This window comes from Microcaecilia unicolor, chromosome 12, assembly GCF_901765095.1.
Source record: "Microcaecilia unicolor chromosome 12, aMicUni1.1, whole genome shotgun sequence".
Classification (NCBI taxonomy): Eukaryota; Metazoa; Chordata; class Amphibia; order Gymnophiona; family Siphonopidae; genus Microcaecilia; species Microcaecilia unicolor.
The window spans coordinates 80,092,082-80,118,651 of record NC_044042.1 but is presented as its reverse complement, the minus strand read 5'-3'; the positions used below and the strand labels follow the sequence as shown (position 1 = coordinate 80,118,651).

Genomic DNA, 26,570 nt, shown 5'->3' with positions numbered 1-26,570 from the left:
GAGATTGGCATGCAGTGCCCCCATTGTATGCAAATCTCTCTCATGAATATTCATAGTGGGTATCCTGAAAACCAGGCTGTGTAGGAGGTACTACAGATTCATGCAGGACTGGCCCTTTCACTAGGCAGACTAAGCATCCACCTAAGGCAGCGGAAGCTGGGAGGACAGTGGAGCAGCACTGACACAGCTGGCAAAAACAGCAACAGAACAGCATTTAAATGCTGCTGTCAGTGCTGCAGTGGGCCTTGAGCACATCCACACACTCAGGAAAAAGGATCTAGGTGTCATCGATGATGATATGTTGAAACCCTGCAGCGGCAGCTAAGAAAGCAAATAGAATATTAGGAATTATTAGGAGAGGAATGGAAAACAAAAATGAGAATGTCTTTGTATTGCTCTATGGTGCGACTGCACCTCAAATACTGTATGCAGTTCTAGTCATCGCATTTCAAAAACGATATAGCAGAATTAGAAAAGATACAGAGAAGGGAGATGAAAATGAAAAACGGGATGGGACGACTTCCCCATGAAGAGAGGTTAAAGCGGCTAGGGCTCTTCAGCTTGGAGAAAAGATGGCTGAGGGGAGATATGATAGAGGTCTATAAAATAATGAGTGGAGTGGAACAGATAGACGTGAATCACATGTTTACTCTTTCCAGAAATACTAGGACTAGGGGGCATGCAATGAAGCTACTAAGTAGTAAATTTAAAACAAACTAGAGAAAATATTTCTACTCAATGTGTAATTAAACTCTGGAATTTGTTGCCAGAGAATGTGGTAAAGGCAATTAGCTTAACAGAGTTTTAAAAAGGTTTGGCTCGTTTCCTAAAAAAAAAGTCCATAAGCCATTATTAAGATGGACTTGGGAAAATCTACTGCTTATTTCTAGGATATGCAGCATAAAATCTGTTTTACTATTCTGGGATTTTGACATGTACTTGTGACCTGGATTGGCCACCGTTGAAAACAGAATACTAGGCTTGATGGACCTTTGGTCTGTCCCAGTATGGCAATGCTTATGTTCTTATGTTCTAAGGCCTACCACTTCTTGCCCCCTCTGACAGGAAAGAAGTTTTGGAAGGAGCAAGCCTTGAGCACACATGGGTACTCAAAGGCTCCATGCTACACTCAGTTTTATTTTGAAGAAGACTCAGGTGGAGGAGAGGATGGAGATAGGTTGGCAGTGGCAACATCAGTGACAGAGAGAAGGGAAGAGGGGAAGATGGTGGACATTTTAGAGGGGAAGGAAAGATGCAAGACTACAGGGTACAGAGGGGAAGAAAAAAGAACATGCTAGATGAGGGGGGCATAAGCAGGATCTATGGAGCATATACCAAAAAAAAAACAGAATACTTGTCTGAACCCTTGCAAAAGTGCCCCCACAACCTTGCTTGGCTTCCTGTAAACTGCTCTTGGGAGTTATGTGTGTTACTGTACACAGGTCCTACAGGAGTGGGGTAAGCAGTACCCTTTGGGTTAAGGTTTCAGCATCACTGTGGGACAGGGAGAGTGTTATTTATTTATTTGATAGAGATTTTACACAGTAGTAGTTCAAAGTCAGTTGCATTCAAATACGGTAGGTATTTTTGTATCCCTGGAAGACTTACAATCTTTTTGTATCTGAACCAATGGAGAGTTATAATGCCTTTGAGAGATGGAGTATAAATAAGACACAAAGATTATTTACAAAAAAAACCTTTAAGTCAATTGATTTGGGGCAAATCTTTCTGACTGTAATCTTTCTTCTCTCTCTTTTCCTGCTTCCAATTAGTGAATTCCACAGCAAGAGAATTTGCTATTGGCATTTTTTCATGAATATAGCTCCATTTCCAAATGACAGATCCTCCCCTGCAGTCCGTGTCACCAGTGGTCCTAGTGTATACCAGTTACCAGCTGTGTCAGGGCCAGCCGAAGCTCTTCCACATCAAGGCAAATTCCCTTCCATGCTAACTCACCCACCACTGATTAAAAATGACTCCCAGTACCCATTTCCACTAATTTCTTATCAAGCCGACCTTGCCTGCCCTGCAGTTCCCAAGTTGTCATATTGATGTTCCAGTAGACTGTAAAATTCCTCTACTCCCTTCCAGAAAGAGTTCACATCCCTCCACTCCCTATATTCTGTGGCAATCATCCAGCCCCTACCCGCTAACTGTAGCTTGCAATTGTGCATTTCTCTTTTCAAATATGGGGAGCCCAAAAGGGATGAGAGCATATAAGAAAAACAGCTGAACATACATAGTAACATAGTAGATGATGGCAGAAAATCCATGGAATGGATCCTCAGAAGCTTAGCCGAGATTGGGTGGCAGAGCCGGTGGGGGGAGGCGGGGCTGGTGGTTGGGAGGTGGGCCTTGTTTCTGGGCAGACTTCTACGGTCTGTGCCCTGAAAATGGCAGAAAAACAGCTCAAGACAGGGAAAAACCAGGGGGCAGTGACATTTCTGAAACATATCCATCACTGCTAATCACATCAACTGGAAAGGCTTGAGCAAGCTCCCCAGACCGGGGGGGGGGGGGGGGGGGGGGGGGGGGGGGGGGGGGGGAAGGAAGATTACATAAGTACATAAGTATTGCCATACTGGGAAAGACCAAAGGTCCATCAAGCCGAGCATCCTGTTTCCAACAGTGGCCAATCCAGGTCACAAATACCTGGCAAGATCCCAAAAAAGTACAAAACATTTTATACTGCTTACCCCATAAATAGTGTATTTTCCCCAAGTCCATTTAATAATGGTCTATGGACTTTTCCTTTAGGAAGCCGTCCAAACCTTTTATAAACTCCATAAGCTAACCGCCTTTATCACATTTTCAGGCAACGAATTCCAGAGTTTAATTACATGTTGAGTGAAGAAACATTTTCTCCGATTCATTTTAAATTTACTACATTGTAGCTTCATCGCATGCCCCCTAGTCCTAGTATTTTTGGAAAGCGTGAACAGACGCTTCACATCTACCCGTTCAACTCCACTCATTATTTTATAGACCTCTATCATATCTCCCCTCAGTCGCCTTTTCTCCAAGCTGAAGAGCCCTAGCCGCTTGCAGGAAAGAGGAAAGGAGTCCAGCTCAGATCTTCAGCTGTTCTCCCAAGCCCACTGCACACCCCTGTAAGACAGAACCAGGAGATGGAGAACTTAAGGCCAGTGTATAGTAAAGCTGAAGGAGAAAACAAAAGTGAGAAGGGAAAAAAACAGAAACTGGGATAGGAAGAGAAGCAGAAAGTGATCAGAAGGGAGAGAAAAAAAAATACATGAAAAGTGATGACAACCTTTCTATGTCTTTCAAAATGGAAAAGTTCATTCCATCCCAGAACAACTGAGGCTGTGCAGGCAAATCGCTCTCATGTATATTCATTGTGGATATCCTGAAAACCCAGCAGGACTAGTTGTGCCCCAAGGACTGGGTTGGGCATGACCGATGTAGATGCTCCATAGGGTATAATAACACAGGGCTTCTCAAGACCAGCCCCTGAAATACATAGGTCTCGGTGGGGCCATGAAATCTCTGTGGCACAAAAAAAAATCAGTAAGCACTGCACCAGTGGCGTAGGAAGGGGGGGCGGTGGGGCGGTCCACCCCGGGTGCACGCGCTGGGGGGGTGTCGGCTCGCTGGTTCCCTGCTCTTTCTGCCCCGGAACAGGTTACTTCCTGTTCTGGGGCAGAGAAAGCAGGGAAGCAGCAGAGCCGACGCAGCTCCCAGTGACGTGCACTGGGGGCGGATCGGCCCTCCCGCCTATCCCCCGCTGAAAGGTAGGGTGCGTTTCAGGGGGGGGGCTCTCCGGAGGGGGGGCACCATGCCCTGCACCCGGGCGGGGGGTGCGCAGCGGCGACCCGGCCCGGGTGTCAGGCACCCTCGCTACGGCACTGCACTGCACTAAAGTGTTTTCACTGTTGCTTTCAGCACCTGTGGAAAATGTGTCAACATCTGTTAATTGCTACCGCCCCAGTTTGTGTTATTGTATTGATAAATGACCAAGACGTCACAATTTTAGAAAGTCTGGTTTTCATGTAGAAAGTCTGCTACCATAAACACAAATGAAACTATATGCATGGAGCAATCTACCATCATCTGCTATGTGAGTATCCAGCTTATTTTCGAAAGAGAAGACGCCCATATTTCGACCAAATTGGGAGATGGGCGCCTTTCTCTCATGGGCGCCCAAATCGGTATAATCGAAAGCCGATTTTGGTATAATCGAAAGCTGATTTTGGGCGCCTCCAACTGCAGTCTGTCACGGGAATGGACAAAGTTGACGGGGGCGTGTCAGAGGCATGGTGAAGGCGGGACTGGGGCGTGCTTATCGGCCGAGGAGAGATGGGCGCGCTTGGCCGATAATGGAAAAAAGAAGGGCGCCAGAAGTGAGAATTTGGGTCACTTTTTTTGGACCCTTTTTTTTCACAAACAAGTCCCCAAAAAGTGCCCCAACTGCCCAGATGACCACCGGAGGGAATCAGGGATGACCTCCCCTGACTCTCCCAGTGGTCACTAACCCCCTCCCACCAAAAAAAAGAACTTTAAAAACTTTTTTTGCCAGCCTGTATGCCAGCCTCAAATGTCATACCCAGCTCCATCACAGCAGTATGCAGGTCCCTGGAGCAGTTGTTAGCGGGTGCAGTGGACTTCAGGCAGGTGGACCCTGGCCCATCCCCCCCCCACCTGTTACACTTGTGCTGCTAAATGGGAGCGCTCCAAACCGCCCCAAAAACCCACTGTACCCACATCTAGGTGCCCCCCTTCAGCCATAAGTGCTATGGTAATGGTGTAGAGTTGCGGGCAGTGGGTTTTGGGGGGAATTTGGGGGGCTCAGCACCCAAGGTAAGGGAGCTATGGACTTGGGAGGTATTTAAAAAAATTTTTAATTGTTACAAGTGCCCCCTAGGGTGCCCGGTTGGTGTCCTGGTATGTGAGGGGTACCAGTGCACTACGAATCCTGGCCCCTCCCATGATCAAATGCCTTGGATTTGTTCGTTTTTGAGCTGGGCGCCTTCGGTTTCCATTATCGCTGAAAACCGAAACCGCCCAGCTCAAATCCGCCCAAATGTGATGCAGTCCTTGGAGATAAACACCCATGGAAATGGGCGTTCGCGTTCGATTATGCCCCTCCACTGAAGCTAAATTCTGAAATTTGGGAGCCTTTATAAACTCACTGACATTTATTTCTGGCTAATAATAAGTCACAAAATATTAAATTTGTTCTATAAGAAACAAAAATGATCCCATCGTGAACAACATAACATAGCACAAATCAAGGTTATTCTGAATAAAGTGACAGCACTGCTTGGGGTTTGGGGTTGAAGCAGACAGAGAAAGAGAGACACACAGGCTAACATTTGCAGTTTTTCAAAGTATTCACAGTGAGATACGTCTAACGTGCAAAGAAAAAGTTCCCAATCCCAGCGTTCTCTCCAGTGCTTCCTTTCCATGACCAGCCAAGCCACAGTTTGACTGAACTGTGCTTTTAGCTGCCACTGTTTCTCCTTTATGTAACTGGGGTCATGTGTCAGACAGACTAAAAAAATCTTTGCAACCCAGTCAATTCACAGTGACATTAAAGAGAAATCCATTCACCTTCTAGAGAAATGCTTTCTCCTTTCCTGAGCAAAAGTGAAACATGCAGGAACTCTACCTGTGGCCCACTTGCCAACATCCCACAGGCAGATCTGAGGACAGATTGTGCATTTCCCGCCCAAATCTATTGGATTCTGACAACTTTTGGAAGGAGGAAATGGTAAGAGATTTCTTCTGCTTTTTTCACCTGCTTTTTTTTCTCCTCTGTCTCTTTATATAGTCTTTCTTCCAGTCCCTATCACCCCTCAATTCTCTCCACTACTCTTTTCCCTACCTTCTGCTTTTACTCCCCCCACCCCACACCCCCCAGACCTCTTTCAGTCTCTCCTCCCCAGGACATCTGAACTTTCTAACAGTGGGAGGGCCTAGGCTGAAGGATCTGGGAGCGAACCAGCGTTCCACCCCTTCAGTATCATGTGATTGACATTATTCTGTCCCTTCTCTTCCCCCTCCCTGGACCTCATGTCAACCTGACTCACCTCACCGCCATTTATGGCTCCATTCTGTCCCCCCCACACCATGCCTTTACCTCACAGCTCCTACTTCCCATTTGAACACCCCACACTTCATAATCCATTCCCCCGTCATATTTTCCCTTCTCTTTGCCCCCCATCCCCACCCCCAGATCTGGTTCTTACTCTTCTCCTCCCCACCAAATTGAACCAACCTCATAATTCCCTGAGGAAAGCAGCACAGGTCACCAGTGGTGATGATGGGAACAAGCAGCTTGGGGAACCCCTAAACCCATATGCATTCATAGGCTACATCCCTTCCTATACTCAACCAAAGGTGTCACTCTTCTTCCTATGTACATTTGCAGACTCATCCATTCCCTCCTTCTGTTTGCATTCACATGTTCTACCCTTCATCTTGTGTGTATTCATAGGCTCCAATACGTATACTTATCAAAGAGCAAGATGCACGCACCTGTAAGACCAGGTTTGTATTGCAGCAAAGCTTTATAGCGAGAGAAACTTCGCGAGAGATCCTGTTGTAAAGCAAACCGCTTACCCCCCTGCGTCATAGACAGACATCATATCCGTGCGTCAGGATTACCATTTTTTGTGTTTCATTACACTTTTCTTTTTTTACAGTACTGTTCAGGGTGGACCAGAACTGGAGGAGTGGCCTAGTGCTTAGAGCACATGGCTTGACGTCCAGAGGTGCCCAGTTCAAATCCCACTGTTGCTCCTTGTGATCTTGAGGAAGTCACTTAACCCTCTATTGCCTCAGGTTCCAATTTAGATTGTGAGCCTGACAAGGAAATACCCAGTATACCTGAATGTAACTCACCTTGAGCTACTACTGAAAAGGTGTGAGCAAAATCCAGATAAATAAAATATAATTGATGCACGTGCATTCAAAAATGTCAAACAGACCACTCCACCGAGAAGCTGCCCTTAACATGCAATGCCACCTCAGACCTGTGGGAAAAATTTAAACGCTACAGGTAGGTGCTCCCTTCTGTGCATTGCACGGAAATGTCTGTGCATCACACAGAATGCTCATGTTATTACTAATGAGCTTGATTTTAATACCAATGAGCTCATTTTAATACATTTGCATTGCGTTTTCAGTCACTGCTTCTGTGAACGGTAAAAGCAGTGGCGAAAACCTTTGTGTATTAGTCTCATGATAACAGCTGAGCAAAACCGGTCTAAACGAAACATTACAAGCCTGGTAAGTATTTTTGGAGCATCGGCTCCTAGGTGTCGGAGCTCCTTTAAGATCCAGTCTCTGGCCTTTGGACTTTTCATCTCAGTGCATGCTGAGATTTGTAGTTCCTGTTTCTTCCATTTAAAATGAGTACAATTGGAACCAAAATGCACCAGGTTGGGGGGGGGGGGGGGGGGAGGGTAAAGGCAGGGGGAAGAAGCCAGGAACTAAGGCCTGCATCCTACTCTAGGGCCCTCAGACAGCTCTGACACTGGTAGGGCTGTGATGTAGCCACAGCCTTTGGCAAAACATCAACTTCAGCATCCAAATGACCACCAGCAGATTATCTTCTCACCCTCTCCTCTCCTCTTTCCCTCCCTCCCACCCACACTGGCATTCCCTCGGCATCCTCTAATTAAACCATCTTTGCAGAGAAGGCAGCAAGAGACTAATTTAGGTTTCCTCCCCCGTCGCTGGCGAAAGGGAACATTTAATCATTTCTAAAAAGCATCGATCTTAAAGAAAAAAAATCAATTCTTTTGTCTCTTTCCACTCACACGGAAAAGGAATGGGGGGGGGGGGGAGGAATAAAAGAAAAGAAGGGCCTAGACGTACAACAGTTTTTTCAATTTGATCAGGCCAGGTGCAAGCAGCTCTTCCAGGGGGGCCTCACTACTTTTCCTCCCCAGGGTGCCAGAATCCAGCCAGGAAAGCTGCTGCCTGCTATCAAAGGTTGTCAGAAGAAAACCAAGAAATAAATTCCCCCTATGATCTTCCAGATAAATAACAATAATAGAGCAAAGAGAAGGACAGAGAGAGGTCAAGGAGTAGCACCAAGGAGCATTTTGATTCTGACTAAGGGAGACAGAGACCTGCCTTCTCTGGAGACCTCCTGTTTCTATCTGGTACATTCTAGCTGGGGGTGCGCACAGTATAATGGGCATTATTTGGGGGGGGGAGGGAAGATGTATTGTAGATTTGAATGCCCTCACTCAATGCTTTCCTTGCTAATATGAGCCTGCCATTGCATTGGCATGACAGGTTCACTGAGGAGGCTCCGAGCTGTCACAGGCGTGGGAGAGAGAATGCATAGGCGATTCTTAGTGGATTCCCTTTACCCCTATTTCTTCTGGACCTGCTTGAACAGGAGTCATTCTCATCATCCCATGTGCTTGTGTTTGACAGTGCTGACTGACCTCTCCTCCCCCCCTCCCCCATGCTGCCCTCTATGAGAGAGGAAGGTGAAAGGATGTTGGTATTCAAGAATGGGTTGGGGCAAGGATGTATCGGGGGAAGGAGGGGATATGGTTATATTTCCCATTGTTGATACACATCAAGGCTGCTAATGGACTTTCTCTAGGATCCTTTGCAAGAATGACATTTTGCAGTCACAATAGCACAAAAGGGAATGGAAGGAATGCACATTTTCCACAGGAAGCGTCCAAACAGTTTTGCCTTCCCAATGGGATAGGCTAGTAGAGTGTTAATTCTTCTCCTCCTGCCATATAATACAAAGATTTCACTCAGCCAAAGGGCCAAGAAAGGACCGACCTCACCTCATAGCTCAGACCCTGTGCTCGAAATGTTGCCAACAAGAGAGTGAATTCTGTATCTCAACTGCCAGCATGTCAAAATGTGGCTTCCAGCTCATACTGGCCCAAATATTTATTTATGATACTGTTTGCTTGTTTCCTTTAGGCTACAAGGCAGTTTACAAAGAATACAAAATACAGATAATACAACTAACACAAAACATAAAACAAACGGAGACAAAATAAAAATAACAACCTTACCAAAGGCTTTCTCATGAGCCAATGCTCATAACTCCACCGCTGTAGTAAACGGCGCCCTCTGTCTACCGCAGGAACAGCGCTCTGATGCCCGACGCTAATAGCATGCAAATTCTATGCACTGTGTAAAGTAGCTGGAACTCACGCACGTTTCCTTCATGCGCTAATACCAGTCCAGAACAATGCAGTTCTCTCACGCATGTGCAGTGGTATGTTCGTGTCACGTGTATGCACCACGCACACGTGCCATAAAGGGTAGAAATACTGCTACAGCCTGCAGTTCTGCATACAGGTCTCTTGGACTTTGCTTTCCATTGCATCGGCATTTGTATGTGCTAGATCAGCGTTGGTTTTTTCTGGGGGCTTGAGGTGAGGGTAAGATTTCATGTATGTTTAAGTGATGTGTGCTTTTCAGCATGGGTTATTGGTACTTTTTAAAAAAAATTTGTATGAAGTCTTTATTAAGCATTGAAAGATCCCTGTACATAAAAAACTACTTGAGGATAATAAGCATACAAACACGTAAAAACGCTCAAAATATTAACCTCGTTGTAAACCACAACAAATTGAAATACTAAGTAAACAACATGACTTCCAATGCTACCTACAGCTCAGTGACTCCAAATTTTTAAAGTTTTTAGAGAGGTACCCTTCCCCCCCCTCATCCCCACCTACCCCACCCAGCTAAGCCATATTCTCACCCCACCCAAGCTAACTCTCCCCCACTACCCCTCCCCCTCTTAGCATGAACAGTGTTTCAGTTATTTTAACCTTTTTTTCTTTCTTTTAGGCTTTGGTCTTTGCTTGCTTGTTTGCATTGGCATTGGTTCCTCCAGTAACCTGTGGTTTTTCTACCGTAGAGAGAGGTAAGTGTAAAATTACTTGCGTGGAGGCCAAAAAAACCCCCCCCTGCTTGTATGTTTTGATAATGTACGCTTTTCCTGCAAGTGCTCATGATTGTAACCCTGTTTCTTTCTCTGGTAATCAATAGACATAAAACAAAATAAAACATGGAAAAGAAAATAAGACGATACCTTTTTTATTGGACATAACTTAATACATTTCTTGATTAGCTTTCGAAGGTTGCCCTTTTTCGTCAGATCGGAAATAAGCTTTTTAATAGCTTACTTGCTTTCATTGGCATTTGTGGGGGGGTTGTTTTCTACCATATTGAAGTATTATCAAGGTAGGTGGGTGTGAATGTGCATGTATGTTTGTGAAATGTTTATATTACTGTGTCATTCTAACCCTTTTTCTTTGTTTTGATCTGAAGTAGGCATGGAGGGGAGCTGCATGAAGGAATCCACGCCCATATCTTTTGGGCAAGTTAAACAAACACAAAGTTAATAAATCGGGTTTGACACGGTTTGTGCTCTTTGCAGGTACAGAAAATGAACTGCTCCTAAGACGTGTCTGGGGAGGAAAAGCAGATAGCAGGCCTGGCATCTCAGAGACCCCTAAGTGGGCGGAACAAGATAGATAATTAGAGGCACTTGTATCCAGCAGAGGAGTGGTGCACATTGAAGAAAACGGGGGCCACAACTTACTATGCACACTGGGAGTGCACTGGGCCTGTGAGGCAGAGGCAAGGAAAGAGCATTAGAAGCAGCTACAGCGAGCAAAGACAGGGAAAAGGAAAACCAGACTTACCACGCAACACAGGTGTTTGTGGCTGCACACCGGGCACAGGATAGGGGGAAAAGGGAAAAGTGGGCCTGACTTCCTGGAGACTTGCGTAAAAGAGAATTGTAGGCACACGGGTGCAACAGTGGGATGTTGTACACTGCAGAAAAAGGGGACCACAACTTTCATTGGCTGCTGTGGGTCTGTTGAAACATAGTATAGTCGTTTCCTGCGAGGGAAAGACAGGGAAAGAGCATTAGAAGTGGCCACCTCTACTACTCGTTCCCTGTCTCCCCCTCACAGGCCCTGATTTCATATAGGCCCAGTGTACTCCCAGCATGCATGCTAAGCAGTGGCCCCCATTTTCTCCAATGTGCACCACTCCACTCTGGAGGGCCTCACAGGAGCGGTAGAGCATATTGCCCAGCACAGTGCTCCAGCCATGCCAGCACCTTAATATTTGGGGCCAACAAACCTCTTCCTCCACCCCAAACTACCCCACCCCACCTGATGCTCCTTATCGCACTGTTCATCATTTTTGCTTCACTTACATTTCTTTGGACTTGGATGCTTTGAGAGACTGAAACGCAGGACAGGGTGGAGGGAGGGAGGGGAGGGGCGTGTAATAGGGAAGGCTTTGTGGGTTTTGCTGTGCAGTATTTTTTTTTTGTGTGTGTGTATTTGTTTTTACATGGTTGATATAGCACTAAAAAACAAAAAGTGGAGTTATGAAGAACATTTTTTGGTCTCCCAGGCTATAATTCATAAAAGAGGTTTCTTCAAAGGGAGAAAAATATTTTATTCCGACTGAAAGTGTAAAACAGGTCCAACGCAAAGTGTCAAAACTGTAACTGAATGTAATAACACAATATACTATAAATCATGTATATGATAGCAAAGACTTGAAGGCCAAGTGGCAGGAACACAGTCAGCAGTACAGAGGAGAACGATGTATTCTGCATGGAGACATAAAAACTGTGCAGTAACGCAGGCAATAATATAATAAGCCACTCAATCCCTGCCCGACCAACCCTTTTCAGAACCTTATAGTAACAGAAAAGTACATACGCGATATCAATACTGTATCTCCTCCTGGGTCTAGAATACTCTTTTCATGGGCCTCGTAGGCCACCTTGGAGGTAGCAAAAATCCTTTTCCTGGAAAATACATTAACCAGAGTGGGACCAGGCTGCTGGCATCGGCGTTTAAGAAGGAGATAGAGCAGCTTTTAAACTAGAAATGGGGGGAAGGCCGACAGTCGCTCAAAAGAGCATGGTTCGGGATAAGGTATCATTCAAAGATATCACCATAACAGGGAAGATAGAGTATCCTGATAGTGAGGTTGCAAAAGAGATTGTAGTAGATCGGGTATCTTTAAATAACAATAAAAATCAGACAAAAGATTGCCAATTAATACTGTCAAGTACTAAGCATGATGTACTTAGGAACAACAAACATAGTTTGAAATGTCTATATGCGAATGCCAGGAGCCTAAGAAATAAGATGGGGGAGTTAGAATATATTGCACTAAATGAAAAATTAGATATAATAGGCATCTCTGAGACTTGGTGGAAGGAGGATAACCAGTGGGACACTGTCATACCGGGGTACAAATTATATCGTAGTGATAGGGTGAATCGGATTGGTGGAGGGGTAGCATTGTATATTAACGAGAGCCTTGAATCAAATAGATTGAAAATTCTGCAGGAAGCAAAACACTCCTTGGAATCACTGTGGATTGAAATTCCATGTGCAAAGGGGAAAAGGATAGTGATAGGAGTGTACTACCGTCCGCCTGGCCAGGACGAACAGACGGATGCGGAAATGTTAAAGGAAATCAGGGACGCAAACAAACTGGGCAACACAATAATAATGGGGGATTTCAATTACCCGCATATAGACTGGGTTAATGTAACATCTGTACACGCAAGGGACATAAGATTTCTTGATGAAATCAAGGACAGCTTCATGGAACAGCTAGTTCAGGAGCCGACAAGAGAAGGAAAAATACTAGACTTAGTCCTTAGTGGTGCTCATGATCTAGTGCAGGGGGTAACGATACGAGGGCCGCTTGATAACAGTGATCATAATATGATCGGTTTTGATATTGGCATTGAAGGAAGTGAAACTAGGAAATCAAGTACGCTAGCGTTTAACTATAGAAAAGGTGATTACGACAAATGAGAAAAATGGTGAAAAAAAGACTGAAAGGAGCAGCTCGCAGAGTAAAAAACTTGCATCAGGCGTGGATGCTGTTTAAAAACACCATCCTGGAGGTTCAGGACAAATATATTCCACGTATTAGAAAAAAGGGAAAAAAGACTAAACGTCAGCCGGCGTGGCTAAACAGTAAGATAAAGGAAATCATTAGAGCCAAAAAACAATCCTTCAGAAAGTGGAGAAGAGAACCAACTGAAGTAACAGGATAGATCATAAGGAATGCCAAGCCAAATGCAAAGCGGAGATAAGGAGGGCAAAAAAGGACTTTGAGAAGAAATTAGCGTTGGAAGCAAAAATACATAGTAAAAACTTTTTTAGATACATTAAAAGCAGGAAACCGGCCAAAGAGTCGGTTGGGCCGCTGGACGAAAATGGTGTTAAAGGGGCGATCAAGGAGGACAAAGCCGTAGCGGAGAAATTAAATGAATTCTTTGCTTCGGTCTTCACCGAGGAGGATTTGGGGGGGACACCGGTGCCGGAAAGAATATTTGAAGCGGGGGAGTCGGAGAAACTAAACAAATTCTCTGTAACCTTGGAGGATGTAATGGGTCAGTTCAGCAAGCTGAAGAGTAGTAAATCACCGGGACCTGATGGTATTCATCCCAGAGTATTAATAGAACTAAAAAATGAACTTGCGGAGCTACTGTTAGAAATATGCAATCTGTCCCTAAATCGAGTGTAATACCGGAAGACTGGAGGGTAGCCAATGTTACTCCGATTTTTAAGAAAGGTTCCAGAGGAGATCCGGGAAATTATAGACCGGTGAGTCTGACGTCGGTGCCGGGCAAGATGGTGGAGGCTATTATTAAGAATAAAATTGCAGAGCATATACAAAAACATGGACTGATGAGACAAAGTCAGCACGGATTTAGTGAAGGGAAGTCTTGCCTCACCAATCTAATGCATTTTTTTGAGGGGGTAAGCAAACATGTGGACAATGGGGAGCCGGTTGATATTGTATATCTGGATTTTCAGAAGGCGTTTGACAAAGTGCCGCACGAAAGACTCCTGAAGAAATTGCAGAGTCATGGAATCGGAGGTAGGGTATTATTATGGATTAAGAACTGGTTGAAAGATAGGAAGCAGAGAGTAGGATTGCGTGGCCAGTATTCTCAGTGGAGGAGGGTAGTTAGTGGGGTCCCGCAGGGGTCTGTGCTGGGTCCGTTGCTTTTTAATGTATTTATAAATGACCTAGAGATGGGAATAACTAGTGAGGTAATTAAATTCGCCGATGACACAAAATTATTCAGGGTCGTCAAGGCGCAGGAGGAATGTGAACGATTACAGGAGGACCTTGCGAGACTGGGAGAATGGGCGTGCAAGTGGCAGATGAAGTTCAATGTTGACAAGTGCAAAGTGATGCATGTGGGTAAGAGGAACCCGAATTATAGCTACGTCTTGCAAGGTTCCGCGTTAGGAGTTACGGATCAAGAAAGGGATCTGGGTGTCGTCGTCGATGATACGCTGAAACCTTCTGCTCAGTGTGCTGCTGCGGCTAGGAAAGCGAATAGAATGTTGGGTGTTATTAGGAAGGGTATGGAGTCCAGGTGTGCGGATGTTATAATGCCGTTGTATCGCTCCATGGTGCGACCGCACCTGGAGTATTGTGTTCAGTACTGGTCTCCGTATCTCAAAAAGATATAGTAGAATTGGAAAAGGTACAGCGAAGGGCGACGAAAATGATAGTGGGGATGGGACGACTTTCCTATGAAGAGAGGCTGAGAAGGCTAGGGCTTTTCAGCTTGGAGAAGAGACGGCTGAGGGGAGATATGATAGAAGTGTATAAAATAATGAGTGGAATGGATCGGGTGGATGTGAAGCGACTGTTCACGCTATCCAAAAATACTAGGACTAGAGGGCATGAGTTGAAGCTACAGTGTGGTAAATTTAAAACGAATCGGAGAAAATTTTTCTTCACCCAACGTGTAATTAGACTCTGGAATTCATTGCCGGAGAACGTGGTACGGGCGGTTAGCTTGACGGAGTTTAAAAAGGGGTTAGATAGATTCCTAAAGGACAAGTCCATAGACCGCTATTAAATGGACTGGAAAAATTCCTCATTTTTAGGTATAACTTGTCTGGAATGTTTTTACGTTTGGGGAGCGTGCCAGGTGCCCTTGACCTGGATTGGCCACTGTCGGTGACAGGATGCTGGGCTAGATGGACCTTTGGTCTTTCCCAGTATGGCACTACTTATGTACTTATGTACTTATAAAACACTCTCAAATCCGGGATATACCTAGACCAGGTACAAACATAATTCAGAAAAAAATTGCCAAGTACTCTGGGATGAAATTTCAACTGCCAGATCTTTTTAGATTGGTACCCTCTTCTCTCTTCTTCCAAACAGATGTAGCACCCAACAACCCAACAACAGTTAAATCACTATTTTCAATCAAAGCTACTGGCATGTGGATCTACCTTTGCAGGGACTTCTAATTTTATATCAGGTGATTTTCTGACGTGGGGCCCCGTGTCAGCCCCAGTGGATAGGGTCTGCGGTCTGGTCTGATCTTTGTCCATTTGATGGGAAATCCATGGATGCTCTTTATAATAAATATGTTATCAATAGAAATCAAACAAAATAAAAAATGGAAAAGAAAATAAGATGATACCTTTTTTATTGGACATAACTTAATACATTTCTTGATTAGCTTTCGAAGGTTGCCTTTCTTCGTCGTTAATCAAGAAATGTATTAAGTTATGTCCAATAAAAAAGGTATCATCTTATTTTCTTTTCCATGTTTTATTTTGTTTGATTTCTATTGATAACCTTTAAGAGTGGACTAACACGGCTACCACACCTCTCTATAATAAATATGTTAAATCCTATTGTCAGTTGGATAGTTGCTCCCCTGCTGTTATGTCAGCTGTTTCTTTGAAGTTCAAGCAAGGCCTCTTTGGTTGGCTCGACTTCTTTCTGTCTGTGGGGGGGGGGGGGGGGGGGGGGGGGGAATTTCCACTGATTTGGGGGAGATTATTATTGCATCAAGGTAGGAATGCAGAGGGGAGATGCTGAACATGGAGAAAGGGACAGTGACCAAGACACAGGGGAGATGCAAACAGGATAGATGGGAACAGAGAAACAATGGACAGTGGACATGGATAGAGAGGAAATGTCAAGTGGACAGGAGATCCTGCAAAGATAAGAGAAAAGCAGACGAGAGATACTGGGACCAAAGCGAATAGAAAATTAAAATGTTCAGATAACAAAGGTATTTTATATTGAATTTATTAATAGGAATATGTTAGCTTTTGGAAATGTTCATCTCTGATATTTTGCATTTAAGTTTCTGTTTCTCTGTTAGTGCTATGTGCAGAGTCTGACCTTGAGGTTTCCAGTTCTTTTTTTTTTTTTGCCTTCATATCTTTATTACTGATCAGTGGTCCCTTGTTTTTTTATTTGCTGAGAGTCTGTGTTTTGCATGTGTGACCAAGGTGTGGTTTTCTGCTATCATGTAGGGTCTATGTAGAGATCTTGTTGCAGTCCTGTTTGTTTTGGGGTTTGTTTTTTTTCACTAGGTAGTGCATTGGTGTTTTAGGGCCCAGTGTAATATTTACAGTACACACAAGAGCAGGATAGAGACAGACTGAGGGAGTAGAGCCTTCTGCTTGCCTCCAGAAACCTTGCCGGCGCTGGGCCCCCCTTGAAGGCCAGGTCTGGGGACTCTTGCCCTCCTCCCTCTGTGGCCCTGACTCAGAGCATATTTGGTTGGAAGAAAGAGCTCTTCATTGCAATCATAAGGTGATTCCAGTTTACTGCCAGTTCCCTTTCACTAGTATATGAGTGTACTATCATTATCCTTGACTGCACTGCACACCCTTCACATGGCAGCCAGAAAACTGGCACCCACCAACCTGGGAAGAAGGGGAGGAAAGAGGGGAGCATCTCCTTATAACTTTTCAGATCAAATTGGCCTCAGACTGTGCATGTGGGCCTGTGAGGATCTGGGGAAACTAGGAGGTGGCCAATTAGGCAAATTATTTGCAGGAGACTGAGTGGGAGAGACATACCCTGATCAAAACAGGGGGTGGGGATTGGAAGGTTGTCTTTGGCAAACAAATCCCATCTCCTCAAATGCTGTTTCCTCCCACTGTTGTAACTATTCCTCAGATGCTGGAGTCTAGGAATAACAGTGCAGCCACCCTTTATATGCCTCTTCCAGAGTCTGGCACCACTGATCTGTCAGATTTTTTTTTTTCTGTGCACAGAATACTCACAAGATAAGCTTCCTGCACATAGACATTAAATCAAGAATGGAGTTTTGCATATGGTGTGGTAATCCTCACCAGAATTTGGCAGTTGAGTTGCTAGTGTTACAAAGATGCCAACTCTCTCTGGAAAGAATGCCCTTCTGCTTGCCAAAAATCACTCATTTTTGTCACTGTTTCCTTCTTCATGTTGCTATACTCCATTTTAACGAGAAGAACTAACACTCCAGCTGTATCAGTCCAAAACACCACTAGTAAATCCTTGATTCTTTAATGTCCATTGAAGTCCCGGGAGCAGTGACATCACACACACGCGCGCACACACACAAACGTGAACCCGATAGATTGCATTCTGTGAGAAGGCAAAGCACTGTCTTCTCACGGAATGGAATGCTGGCTTTATCTGAGTGTGATGTCACTGTGGCAATCAAGTCCAGTCCGTATGGAAAGTAGTTGCTGACCTTATTTCAACATGTCTTGGCCCTCGGCTACGTGTTCATTAGGCGTTTCATTGGTATTATGCTGACATCATATTATATCTTGAAGGGGGGCAGCCTCAGGAAAGATGTCAGGAAGTATTTTTTCACAGAGAGGGTGGTGGATGCTTGGAATGCCCTCCCGCGGGAGGTGGTGGAGATGAAAACGGTAACGGAATTCAAACATGCGTGGGATATGCATAAAGGAATCCTGTGCAGAAGGAATGGATCCTCAGAAGCTTAGCTGAAATTGGGTGGCGGAGCAGGTGGGGGGAAGAGGGGTTGGTGGTTGGGAGGCGAGGATAGTGGAGGGCAGACTTATACGGTCTGTGCCAGAGCCGGTGATGGGAGGCGGGGCTGGTGGTTGGGAGGCGGGAAGTACTGCTGGGCAGACTTGTACGGTCTGTGCCCTGAAAAAGGCAGGTACCAATCAAGGTAAGATATACACATATAAGTTTGTCTTTTTGGGCAGACTGGATGGACCATGCAGGTCTTTTTCTGCCGTCATCTACTATGTATATCTAAGTCGCTTGAATGGTCTTCCATGCTGTCTATTATGGTATTGTTTGTATTATACTGACATTTATCGTATTTCTGTTATATGGTTAAATGTGTATATTTTTGATACTGCTTCATGGTAGCTCTGTTATTAGGTTTCAGGGCCCCTTTTACCAAGCTGCGGCAAAAGGGGGCCTCCGCTGGCATCGGCATGTGTTTTTCACTTACGCCAAGGCCCCCTTATACCGCAGCAGGTAAAAGGGAAGTCTCTCTTTCCTGCAGGAGGGAGCCTTTACCGCCACCAACCCGACGGTCATTGGGCAGCGCACGGCACTGCCCGATTACTGCCGGGTACAGTCCAGCACTACAAAAATGACAGCACGCTAGGGGTGGGAAGTAGCACCAGGCTGCAGCAGTAGCCCGGCGGTACTTCCTGTTTAGCGAGTGGTAAGCCCGCGTTGGGCTTACCGCCGCTTAGTAAAAGGGGCACTCAGTTTGCTGTTTCCAATTTTACCTCATTTAGGAGGCCATTTTACAAAGGCTCACCAAAAAGTGGTCTGCGGTAGTGTGGGTGTGTGTATTGAATGCGCGCTGAGCCATTTCTCCAGCACGTCTGGAAAAAAGGCTTTTTTGGGGGAGGGGGTGCTGGGAAATGGAAGCGCGGCAAAATAAAAACCAGCGTGTGTCTATTTACGGCCTGAGCTCTTAACACCACCCATTGACTTAGCAGTAAGGGCTCACGTGTTACCTGCACAGTAACCGTCCAGCACACGCCAACTACCGATTACTGCCGGGAACGCCCCTGTGGTAGAAAATAGAAAATGATTTTCTACTGCATGTTTTTGGCTCACTCCAAACTCGGAATTACAGTCTGGCACATGCGTAAGCCAGGCAGTAATGCCAATTTGACGCACACTGCATAGGCGTAGGCCCTTACGCGCCTTTGTAAAAGGGCCCCTTATTGTATTTCAGAGACGTAGCCAGACCTCACAGTGGGAGGGGGCCAGAGCCCGAGGTTGGGGGCACATTTTGAGTGCTGGCCCCCACCGCTTCACCTCGCCTCCTCGCTTCGCCTAACCTTCTTGCCGCTTCCCCTCACAAACAAATACCTTTGCTGGCGGGGGTCCCCAACCCCCCCCCAGCCGAAGCCTTCTTCAGCGCCAGTATCCAGCGCAGCCGCGTTCGCTGCCTGTCCCCTGCTCTTCTTTCTTCTTGCTCCTCCTGTGCACGCTGACACTGAGCAGAGGAGGAGCAAGAAGAAAGAAAAACAGGGCAGGCAGCGAACGTGGCTGCGCCGGAGACCGGCGCTGAAGAAGGCTTCAGCTGGAGGGGGTTGGTGACCCCCGCCAGCCAAACCAGGGGCCTGGATGAAATTTGCGGGACCTCAGGCCCTCGTGCCCCCCCCCGTAGCTACACCCCTGTAATATTTATGTTTATATTTGGTCATTTTACAATCTTATATCATAATGCCTCCCTCTTCTCACCACTAAATCTCCAGCAGAAGAGCTGTCCAAAATTATTACCTGAGAGATTTGGAGAAAGAGAGCAGTAGCCTAAAAATTTTTTTAAAAATCAAACCTCTATGTAACTGGGGCCCAGAAAGGAAGACGCACAGTAGCCCAGAACTGGCTGGAGGTGAAGAAAGATTTTTGTTGTATTAAAAAGAAGATATAAATTATGACCAGAACCTTCTAAAGACTGGTCCTAACAATGATGGATCTGTTGGACTGCCCCATAACTGAAATGATTAGAGTTCTCAGTCTAGTCATGGGAACCCACACAATGCTAGAGGGGTAGAGGACCAAAAATCCAGAGTCTCCAGAGTGGGAATGAGACATCATCTCCATCCTGTTCCCCTCCCGACACTTTTCCCTACATAAAAAGCAAAGATAGAATAGGGTGTGGGGGTGGCTGTATGCTTTGTTCACCCAGACACAGCTTCCAGAAATAGTTCAAGTGTATTTTGAGAAGCAAATTTCAACCCTTTCTCCAAAGACCTAAAAGCATTTAGGAACATTTAAAATCAATGTCATTCATTAGTGCTATATAACATGGTGTTAAGTCTTGGATGCGAGTCCTGCACCAGGGAGTGGTGGCAGCGGTCAATCAATCACAAAGAAGGGGGCAAAGCCTTGGACTTCATTAGAGTGAGAATTCAATGCTTCCTCCTCTTCTGCCTGCCACCCTCCCCACCCTCCAGCTCAACATCTTTGACTGGAAATTGGATTCTTGCTGAGACATTCGCTCCCTCGAAGTGACCAGCTTGCACTGCTGCACAGCTCACAGGCGGTTTCAGCAGGTCTCTCCATCAGGTCAGTCGCCTTGGGATTGAGGGAGAAGAGCTGCAAAGAGAGTCGGGGAGGGCAGAGAAGAAGAGACAGCTCTTAGAAGAGCCTGGCTTGATTTCTGTGTATTATTTATTATAACCACTATTCCCTGTACTTATCGTAGCAGCTTACAATGAAAAGGCACACTGATGTAAGTCAGCAAATGTATGTTTACTAAGGTGCGTTAGCGTTTCTAACGTGCCTTTAAATTTAAGGCGTGTTAAACGCCAACGTGCCTATACATTTCTATGGGCGTGTTAGTGTTTAACGCGCGTAAACTATTTATGTGCATTAAAACTGCTAACACGCCCATAGCACACCTTAGTAAACATAGACGCTAAACAGCTATACAGTAGAGCATTGCACAAAGCCATAAAACGTAAGGCTACTACTACTACTAACTAACTAGCATTTCTAAAGCGCTACTAGGGTTACGCAGCGCTGTACAATTTAAACATAGAAGGACGGTCCCTGCTCAAAGAGCTTACAATCTAAAAGACAAGAGAACAATCTAAAGACAAGTGAACAATCTAGAGGACGAGTGAACAGTTAATCTGATAGGGTGGATAGATTGGGGCATTCTATCTATCTCGAGCGGTTAGGCGCCGAAGGCAGCATTGAAGAGGTGAGTTTTAAGCAGAGATTTGAAGATGGGTAGGGAGGGGGCATGGCGTATGGGTGAAGGAAGATTGTTCCAGGCATAGGGTGAAGCAAGGCAGAATGAGCGGAGCCTGGAGTTGGCAGTGGTGGAGAAGGGTACTGAGAGAAGGGCTTTGTCCTGTGAGCGGAGGTTACGGGCGGGAACATAGGGGGAGATGAGGGTGGAGAGGTAGTGAGGAGCCGCAGACTGAGTGCACTTGTAGGTAAGGAGGATCTCTGTTGATAACACCCTCATCCTCCCCGTCCCATCTGCCCGCAACCTCGGAGTCATCTTCGACTCCTCCCTCTCCTTCTCTGCGCATATCCAACAGACTGCCAAGACCTGTCGCTTCTTCCTCTTCAACATCAGCAAAGTTCGCCCTTTCCTCTCTGAGCACACCACTAGAACTCTCGTCCACGCTCTCATTACCTCTCGCCTTGATTACTGCAACTTACTCCTCACCGGCCTCCCACTCAGCCATCTATCCCCCCTTCAATCAGTTCAGAACGCTGCGGCACGTCTTATATTCCGCCAAAACCGATATACTCATAACACCCCTCTCCTCAAATCACTTGATTGGCTTCCGATCAGATATCACATACAATTCAAGCTCCTCCTCCTTACAAAATAAAACGTAAGGCATTTGATAACCTATTTATTAATATATCTCAATATATCAAACAATCTGCACAACGCATGAAAAATAAATTTAAAGCAACATCAGGAAAAATACGTTATACCGAAAGGGTGATGTATGCTTGGAATTCCCTCCCAGTGGAGGTGGTAGGGACATCAACTGATGGAATTCAGAATGGCATGGGATAAACACAGAGGAACCCTACATATCAAGAGAATGGACTAAAAGTACAATGCATTTCCACTCCAAGCAAACAGGAATGACTTTCATTCTTCAAAAAAGCATAGAGAGCAGTAACAACGCTAGCCACCTCTCCTCTTGGCTACTCTTATGTTCTTAAGCACCTCACCGTGGGTTTATCATCTGCCGAACAGGAACTACCCATGGGCTACTTCAGCAGCCTGGCGCTAGTTCCATCCCCAGTGTGTGCCATTTCCGGCGCTACATAAATATTTTTTTATTTTTGTAGCGCTGGTGTTTACCCGGCAGTAATCGGGCAATGCCATGCACTGCCCAGTTACCACCGGGTTAGCGCAGGAGCCCTTACCGAAAGTGCTTCCCCCTGAAATGGCAGCATGGTAAGTGTTTTACTTACCGCATGGTCATTTCTTTTCTTTTTTTTTTAAGAGACAGACTTTTACCCACTGCGATAAAAGGGGGCCTCAGTGCACATCAAAAGCATGTGCTGATCCTAGAGGAGGCCCTCTTACTACTAACCATTTCTATAGTGCTACTAGACATACACAGCACTGTATTTATTTATTACATTTGTACCCCGCGTTTTCCCACACATAGCAGGTTCAATGCGTCTTACATAGTAAATAGAATTATGAAGTATTGTAAGGAGAATATTATAAATTGTAATAAACATAGCAATAGTAAGGTTTTAAGAATATGTGAATTGAACATGGAAAGGTAAACAAGGTATGATGGGCAAAAGGAAAGAGATTGGGAGGGGTATGGTGTAGGGAGATGGAGAAGAGAAGATTGGGGTATGAGTATAAGGAGTTTGGGAGACATGGTTTTTAAGGTATAATCATCTTCAGAGCGGAGATGTATGGGTGGGCTTGAAAGGTTAGGTTGGGTCAGCTTGCTTGAAGAGATGTGTCTTCAACATTTTTCTGAAGGGTGGATAATCGTTAATTAATCGGATGGATCTTGGTAGAGCATTCCAAAGCTGGCTGCCCAAAAATGAGAAACTGGATGCATAGGAGGTTTTGTATTTAATTCCTTTGCAGTTAGGAAGGTGTAAATTGAGGTAAGTGCATTGATCTGTATGCATTATATACAGGTACTTTCTCTGTTGCTAGGGACTCCCAAGCTAAGTTTTTTGTACCTGGGACAATAGAGGATTAAGTGACTTGCCCAGGGTCACAAGGAGCTGTTGTAGGAACCAAACCCACATTCCCAGGATCAAAGTCCATTGCACTAACCACTAGGCGACTCCTCCACTCCTTTACCACAACTTAGTAAAGTGACTCCTAAGGGAGAGTGGATGGGCCATGCTGGTCTTTCTCTGCCGGAAAAAAAGAAGAAACTCCAAATAGTCACAACACAGAAATAAAAACAGAATAAGGGGGTAGGCCAATGAAGTTCCAAACCAATAGTTTACTAAAAGCAGTCAAAAAATGACTTGATGAAGTTTGCGTTTCGGTGCACAATGTGCCTGCCTCAGGAGTCAATTATAATAACTCTGTAAAAAATACACGCATACAAATAAAACTGATTTTAAAAAATTATATACACTGTATATATAAAAAATTATGTATAAAACTATAAAACAGTAACAGTTAATATAAATAAACAAATGGAACAACCTTCCTGAACCCTTACGCCAAACCCCCTCCCTGCCCGTCTTCAAGTCTTTGCTTAAAGCCCACCTCTTCAATGCTGCGTTCGGCACCTAACCCTTACCGTTCGGTGAATCCAGACTGCCCCAATTTGACTGCCCCTATCGGACCGACCGTTCACTTGTATATTAGATTGTAAGCTCTTTGAGCAGGGACTGTCTCTCTTTGTTAAATTGTACAGCGCTGCGTAACCCTAGTAGCGCTCTAGAAATGTTAAGTAGTAGTAGTAGTAGTAGTAGTATAAATATTTATGATATAAAGTGATATAAATATACTTGTTAATAAAGCAGTATATAGGTAAAATGTATAGTGAATAAACAGTAATGTTTTCACATCTAAAAAAAGATTTCACATCTAACAAGGGATATTTAACACATATATAGAACATACCAGCCAACAACGGTAAAACACATAATACTGAAAGTGAACAATCCAATACAACAGCATCTGTATAAGACAGAAATAAAATCACCGAGAGGTACTGACATGGCGACTATAAGCAATAATGAGGCAACAGAAATAAAAATGAAAATGAGACAGTGCTGCATAATATATTTATTTCAGATCTGAGATAGGGATAAAAATAAGACGAAAAATATATAAGAGCAACTAATGGCCTCTAGGACCAGGTTTGGGAGTCAGTAGCTTAGCCAATATCTTGTGCGTTTTGAGGATGTATGAACCCTGGCATACACCCATTACTTGGGGGGAAGGGGACTGGGAAGGGAGACTGCAGTGATGCATAATGACCCAGGTCCCACACTGTACAAGCTACTTGCTGATCCCATATACATCATATACACGCACATTCCTGAATCTCCACTACCCTAGCTGCAAAGGTCTAAAATATAAATTAACATATGCATCCAGCTTCCCCTACATAAGCACGCAGCTATGGAATGCATTACCACTTGCCGTGAGAAAAATCCATGACCTAACCAACTTTCGGAGATCACTGAAGACCAGCCTGTTCAAAAAGGCATACCATAACAATACAGCCTAACTACCAGACAACGAAACTCAAGCCTGAACTAGATAAAACCCAACTCTCTATACTTGACTACCAAAGTCTATTCTACCACTCTATTTCTAATTCCAAATATGAACTCTTTATACCTGACTGTTTAATCTACTATGCCAATCATGATCTCTAATGTAATAGCACTTGTATCTCTCACTCCAGAAATGGCGATCGCCATGAATGAACAATGTAAGCCACATTGAGCCTGCAAATAGGTGGGAAAATGTGGGATACAAATGCAACAAATAAATAAATAAATAAATATAAATCCCACCCGTATCAGGTGCTGCAGTAGTGAGGCAATGTTCTACTGCAAATGCTGGCTGTTATACTGTAGCATCCATTTCCAGCCACCATCATATATACCATTGGAGACACGGCCTAACGGCTTGAGGATTGGCCTGGCAACTTGGGGGAGATGAGTTCAATTCCTACTGCAGCTCCCTGTGAAATTAGGTACATATTTGTTTTATTTTATTTATTCATGACATTTATACTCCACATTAGCCCGAAATAGACTCAAGTTCAATGTGGCTTACAAACAATAAGTCAATAAAACATAATAATGTACAGAATATAACAAATTACAATAACTTCAAGAAGTAAATTAATACATGTGCAGTAAGTAACCAGGGATTTAGACTATCTCAAGGACAAACAAATAAGGGTGGGTAGGTGAGAGCATAATTAGGCAGGACTTGATGGAAAAAAAGGACAAAATGAGATGAAGAAAAGGATTGGGTAAAGTTCAAATAGAGTTCTTTGAAATCAGAAAGGCCAGACTGAAGAAATATGTTTTTAGAAGACTTCTGAAAGTTAGGTATCATCTGCAAACTTAATTGATTTAGGAAGAGAAATTCTGCTGAGCCCCTGATGCATGCCATAGTGCATTTCCATGACCTACAGCAGGATCTTGCCCAGAGTGGCTGCCATGGTGCCTCCACAGCAGGTGTCTCTGTGTTGTGGGGTGGTGGCCCAGTTGGTGTTACCAAGACAGGTTCAGCCATGACCAGGTCCTCCAGGTGAGGCATGTCCTCATTGATATTGTCTTCTTCCTCCTGCGGAAGAGGCAGGACTGGTTCTAGTTGCTGATTGGGCCCTAATGGAGGATGAGTGTGGGATCTCCCAAATAACTGTCTCCTTCAGCACTTCCTACTCATCACCAGGTAGCCCCACGTGCTCCTGTTGCTCCAGCTGCTTGGGTTGGGCCATATCTAGGACCTGTGTAGCCTCTCCCTCCTCCTCCTCCTGCTTCAGACCACTGCTTGAAGTCTCGGCAGCCATTTTCAAGAAGTAGCGACAGCGGTGAGGTCAACGGCAGCGAGCAGGAAAGAGTGGGGTTCTTTCCTGCCCCAAAGAGGCCACTAGACCCTAGGGCACACTACAGTAGGTTCAGGGAGAGGGGGAGAGAAGGCCAGCCCTAAAACCCAGACAAACAGGCTGCCTGGAAAAAACCACCTGGACCCCCAACAGTCCCTGAAAAGGAGGACATGTCTGGGGAAATCTGGCAGTATGGTAACCCTATGTACTATGTAGTTGTACATGACATGCTTGGCACCAGGTTACATGGCAGTGCCTTCTTACAGAGGCCGGGCTGTGTGATTCAATCCCTCTCTCTTTATGTTGAAATCATTTTGATATAAATGTATATTTCCTTATTTTTCTTTTTCTGATATTGCCAGTGTTTATATCGTTTGATGTAAATTAAAAATGTATAAATAAAGAGTTAAAAAAAAAGAAATCATTTTTGTTGGCACTGAACACAATATACCATACAGGAGAATAAATCTTTTCAACATATATACTCCCCCTTCCCTCCATCCCCCCACCCCCTGCCCCCTGCCCTCTGCCCTTCCTTCTTAACCTCTATGCATATTGGTCCAAACAATAAGTGACCCTCTCTCTTTAAAACATGGGGAGTTGTATTACAGACATGCAGACTTTGGGGGGAGCGGAGCAATGTTTAGCATATGACATATGACCTAGGATTCAGGAAACGTGCCCAGCACCTACCTCTCTGTTTTAATAGCTTCCAGTGCCTCCAGGACC

General features: G+C 44.9%; 1 long non-coding RNA gene across 1 annotated transcript; it reads left to right on the top strand.

The window, feature by feature from the left end:
- Nucleotides 1-26,570, top strand: LOC115481552. The gene is made up of 3 exons (XR_003943974.1): nt 1-80; nt 8,144-8,149; nt 26,558-26,570. It is a non-coding gene; the product is annotated as an uncharacterized LOC115481552 (long non-coding RNA).